Source organism: Cyanistes caeruleus, chromosome 4 (genome assembly GCF_971803275.1).
Source record: "Cyanistes caeruleus chromosome 4, bCyaCae1.hap1.1, whole genome shotgun sequence".
Classification (NCBI taxonomy): Eukaryota; Metazoa; Chordata; class Aves; order Passeriformes; family Paridae; genus Cyanistes; species Cyanistes caeruleus.
Window position 1 is genome coordinate 62,635,909 of NC_141704.1, and position 6,000 is coordinate 62,641,908.

Below are 6,000 nucleotides of genomic sequence, written 5' to 3' on the forward strand. Positions count from 1 at the left end.
AAGATGTGATATTGCCACACTGAGGTATAATTGGCAAAGGGGCACTTGTAGGCCATTTTCCCACCACTGCTGCTGTTCTCTCACTGTGCCTTCCCTCTTCCTGCACTCCACTCAAATCACAAACTTGCTGAAGAATGAGAGACCCACCTCTATTCCCTAGAAAAATTAATCATCTTTCACAGTTTGTTCTGATGACTTCCTTTATTTAGACCACTTTGCTTCTGCCCTGGGCCTGGGCAATTACCATTAGGAGGAGAATAGGATATGGGGGGTGTTTCCAAAATGTCTTGAAAAAATTGGCATTCATTCTCATGGCAAAGAAAATGACAGCACAACATATCATGAATACCAGGGAAGGAATCTGTGGGTCTTGGACAGATTTTGTCAAGATGAAACTCTGGTGAGAGTTTAGGACATAAACGGTATCAGGCCAGGGGAGTCAGTGTTGCTCATAATGCTGGTTTGCTACTGGGTCTGGGTAAGGACCTGTATTGCTCACCAAAATAGAGAACACTCGGTGCCTAATCCACAGCCACCATAGAAGGCAAGTTGAGTGGTTTGGGGTATTTTTTGTGTTTTGGTTGTTTGGGTTTATTTTGGGCTTTTTTTCTCTTTACTCAATGTGCAGTGCAGCCAGTGAATTGTAAGTACTGCCCTTTCCTTGCTGGAGATGGACCAGCTCATCCCTTCCTTCATGTTCTCCATTCTCTATATTATCTGTCTTCCACAACCTAGAGGCTGCTATGTGATTGCAGAACCTGCTGAACTCCTTCCAGTTCACACACAGAAATGCTTTCATTCCATCTTGTCCAGAGTTCCTCTCCTAGCAATCAGCTGAGCTTTCAGTCTGCAGCAGGAATCTGTCCAGCATGCACAGCCACAAAGTTAAATTGCAAAGTGTGGCCTTAGGACAGAGGTACTGTGTATTTCTGAGCACAGCCATAGGCTCATTCTCCTCTGGCTGCCTGGATAGAGACCTTTGGGCTGCCTGCAAGATGTAGCTTTGAACAGCAGCAGCTTTTTGACATCCCAGCTTGAGACAAAGAGGTACCACTTCCTGAGATATAAGGTCAGCAAAGACAGAGGAACCAGCCCTCCTGTGGAGTTACTTGCCTATGACTCCCAGAGATGCATTTTTAGGGTCTTAGGATGCTGCAGTGGCAGCACCTTATTTTTCTGATGTTGACTTCCAGTTAAATGGCAAGATTGTACCACTTTTTTTTTTTTTTTTTTCTTTCGTGGGTTTGGTTTTTTGGTTTGGTTTGGTTTGGGGTTTTTTTGTTAGGTTGGTTTTGAGTTTGGGTTTGGTTAATTTTTAAATCCTTGAATCCTTGCCAGGATAACTAGTGCCTGACTCCTGTAAATAAGCCAGGAGCTCCAGGGGACACTTCTGGGTTGTCCCACTGAGTGTCCAGCATGGGGATAGCACTTGGCACATGCTCCAGCAGAGATCCCAGCCCCAATGCTCGGGACTGCTCTCCTCTGTGGCTGCCTCAGGAAGCATGGCCAGGACTGGCAGTGATGTGTGTCACAACCCTGAACAACTTCCCCAGAGATCACTAAGAACTGGGGCTTCTGAGCTGCTGGGGGAGGTCATGAATCTGCTGTATTTAAGGCATGGAAGGTGGTGCAGAGCAGAGGCTGGGGGGCAAAGCTTTGGAATTGATTATTTAGACAGCTGGATAACCCAGTCTATGGAGAGGAGGGGAAACCAAAACTTGTGCTTGCAATGGGATAGAAGGTGTATCAAGGAAAGGGCCTATGACAGAGGAGGTATTTTGCAAGGTCCTGTAATTTGCTCACACTGTGTCTAAGAGACCAGTTAGTTCTGTAAGGCCATTGTGATGCTTTCTCTGTATTGGTATCAGAAAAGAATTAGAAAGTACCACCCACACCTGGTGGTGGTGGAAATCCTGAGGATGGAGTGCCTCAGACAGTTCCCCTGTACTGAATTCAGCCCCATGCAAGACTCTTTAAGGTGGGTTGCTCAAGTAGATCTGTCTCTCCTTGTAGTCACAGCAGCTGCCAGGTAGGATTTTAGTGCTGGTATCATTAGCACATTGTGTGCTGCCACTCTCAGGGGGTCAGTGTGACAGAACCAGTTCAGGCACAGAGAACTCCATAACACTGCAGGGAAGCCTGGCTGACCTGCAAAGACAGAGATGAAGGAAAGTCAGAAACATCAGCAGGTTTGATCTCACAACTCTCCCAGGAATTAATTAATTTGGTATTAGTCATTGTCATAAATGCATATTGTGATGTTGGCTTTTCGCAAGTATTAAGATGAATGTTATATGTATAATGTTAGAATGGCTTTGCTGTGTGAATGTAGTTTTTTCTTTTTTTCCTGCTATTAGCAAGAATTTAGGCATAGGTCAATATAGTGGGTTTTAACTGCCTGACCAGTTAGGATAACCTCTAGTGAACAGATGATGGGGCCCAGGCTGCTATCAACACTCACTGCCTGTGGAAAGAAGGAGCCAAAGCCCAAATCAAAGGATGATAAAAAAGGAATTAAAACCACAAAGCCAAGAAATGCGCATGCTCTAGAAAGGCAGACCCAAGGAGTGGCCATGCAAAACAGTTCCTGGAAAAGTCTGAATATGCATAAAGTCTATGCAGTAGAAATGGTATATAAAGAGTGTTCCCAACACCAAATGTGCTCTTGGCAGCACCCAAGCATCCCGCCATTTTAACACTTTGTTTATTGTCTTTGTCCTCTATTGTCTTTTTATTTTTATTAAACCTCTTAAAATTTACCAGAACAGTGAACGTTGTTTTTCACATCATGTTCTAGACAATATAGCTCACATCACCAACTTCAGAGAATATTTCGTTTGGTTTGTTAAACATTTTTAAAGGTAAGACACATCTAAGTAAATATAATATACCATGTGCATTTAAGTTGATGGTAAATTCCCCAAATGACACTTTGAAAAACTGATTATCTTGACTCAGTTACAGATCCTATCCAATTTTTGATATGGATTGTCTATTTATTATTTTTAAATTTTAGTAAAGATAAGTTTTTACTTATGCTCTACAAGCTTAAGTGGTTATGTGGTATTTAAATTGTTGAATGAAATTATTCTGCTAAATTGATTTAGTACCAACTGTCCCCTCTCCTGTGACATGTTAAAAAATTCCTTGCCTAACGTAGTGATAGTGTTGATTCCTGAATGATGTGAGCTTGTAATCTTTTTGATTGAGTTCATGGTTTTTTTGTTGTTTATCTTTTGCATGGAGTCTGAAAAGCCTTGAGAGATTATTTGCCTCAGAGTAATTTTGGAGAGCAGGTTATAGTCCTGCCCTGCACAGTGCTAAGAGTGATCTGTGACCCTGCCACTTACCTCCCTTAGAGCAGGCACTGCTACAAGCTGTTGGCATCAAGCACAACTCTGCTTTAACTGTAGCTGAGCTTTTTGGACTCTGAGATGAGGTGGAAGAATTGGTCACAGGACCAGAACACACTGGTACAATTCTGAAAACGCTTTCCACTGACTCTGAGGGTGCTTTATTTTCAGTTGGGTTTGCTTTGTTTTTTTTCTTTTCCTTTCCATCTTGTCAGCCACATCCTTTAGAGTAGACAAACACTAAAGTACTCATAAGGAAATGTGCTTTTTTTAATTGTTATTATTCACTAAAGCACATAAGTAAACAAAGCACTTACAATATTCAGATGCTAACAAGACATTTCCTGTGAGCAGCAACAGCCACGGCCCTGCCCCTGCTGCAGCATGGGAAGTCCAGGTTTGCTGCTCTGTACTTGAGGGCTTACTGGAGGATTGTGCCAGTGGGGAGCATATGCCAGCCTCCTCAGGAATGTGCCATCTTCCTCAGGGACAGCAAGATGAGGAAGCACAGCCCTGCTGGGCTCTCTTCCACCTTTCAATTCCATCTCTGCTCCTTGCCCTCCTCATTCCACTTCCCAAGTCAGGAATTAGTCAATAAGGCCCTTGCAGCTTATGGTGGAACCATAAAACAGACTTTGCCTGCAGAGAAGGCTTGAATGGCTCTGTTTCCACATGACACAAACATAAATGCACATAAATGGAGACCAAGACCTGTTGGCTTTGATATTTCCCTGCAGCTGTCCAAGCACTTACCCAACCTTAAGGATAGGATTTGCCATTCAGCCACAGCCCTTGTTCCAGCACTGTCAGCTAACCTCAGGCAGATCCAATTCTAATGCAAAACTTGTTAGGTTCCTATAATCCACAAGGATCTCCTGTAATCCACACCTTAGCCTGGTGCTCACTTTTAACACTCCCCCAGAGCCCTGCTGATCCTCAAACTTCAGAAAGCAGCTGGCAAACAAAGCCACCTCCCCAGGTCAGAGCGAACAGAACCTGGATACAGGAGACAAGACACTGATGGTATTAAATACCTGTCTGGGTATCCCTGTGCATTCCTGCTTTACACACTGCAATTTATGTTTTAAACAAGCACAATGCAAAGTGAAGGTCAGACACCATGTGGGCAGTAGATTGTAGATTCTGAGCCTGTGATGGGCACAGAACTGAATGATGGTTGTCAGGGAATAGCTTAAAGAGCTGCCATGACTGAGACTTCCCTTGCCATTCAAGAGCTTTTTGGTTGCCCCAGCTACAGGGTTTTATCAGATTTCTCAACCCTAAAAGAAAATCTGAGTGATTTTATCCAAATTTGAAGTTAGCCCTGCTCCTCCACTCTAAGGGGGGAGTGGGACTTGACCTTTCCATGCAAATTTTTCTGAGACTCTCAAGTGGTGGTAGTTGTAAAACAGAGAGAAAAAGGATCAACATGATATATTTAGACTTCTAATGTATTTTAATTGCAGTAACAATATTGATTATTATTTAATAACTGTGTTCATTTTCCTTGCACTTTATAAAACTATGAAATATGTCATAGCTGGAGCATGATACTACATGTGATAATAAGAGGGCATTTCTGAGGTGAAAGGAGAGGAGAACAAACCAGAGAGTTCTGCTTCCCAAGGTTTGGCTTTGTATCAAAGTGCACAGTTTGGACTTCAACCACCACACTGGCTCAAGGTCCCAGGATGATTTTCTCTGTAAAATTCATTAATCCATATGCTGCCCAGACATTACTGGGGATGAGTAGGTTCTCAGATCCTTAGCTGGCTGTGCACATTTCACTCTTCCCTTTCTCCATCAGCTGTTGTGCAGCTTCTGGATCACCCCCAAAAGTTAGTGCTGAGGAGCTGACCTCCAGCAGCTCATGTGTGATCCTGCCTGTGGATTGGGTACTGTGCTTGCAACTCCTCTTTAGGGAATCTTCTTTGTGGGGTTAAACAGTGAAAAACGAATTTGCTGGGCAGATAGGCTGGTGTTTCCTGTGTGCCCAGAGCACCCAGGGAAAAATGCATGAGACAGGACAAAAATGGCTCCCCAGGAAACCATTCCTTTGTGCATGGAAAAAGGGCATGGCACCAGCTTGGGGAAAGTCTCTGCAGTGAAAGAACCCACCTGCTGTTTCCCAATTACAGGTTTGATTTTTTTCCTTATTCCCCATTGCCATCTACTGGCTCTGACTGAATGGCTTCTTCGTTGGCCCTGGACTAAATATCTTTGGTGTACTCTACTCACTTAAGAGCTACAAGTTTTGACAAGGGACCCTCAGAGAGGGCTTTGGGAATGGATTAACTGACAAACATAGTTGAGAAACATCACATTGTGGAGTGTTAAGCTCAGACCATAACTGACAGAAATTATGGATATAGAAAGGAGAAGACCATTCTGAAGTCAGCCCCTAATATTGCATTTCTGCATTTTGAAAACAAGTAATTTTGGGTTTGTTTGTTTATTTTGAAGAAAAGCTTTTGTTTGGAAAACAACCCCCCAGAACCCTCCCAAGGTTTTATCTTAAACAGGTCTATATAAAAGGGGCCAAAATGCATCTTGAGTGTCAATTACATTTTTGTGGCCTTACCTGCTGCCAGGACTAGCAAAATGGCTCCAAGAAGCACCTCAAAGCTCTCTCAGGTGAAGGAAAGCA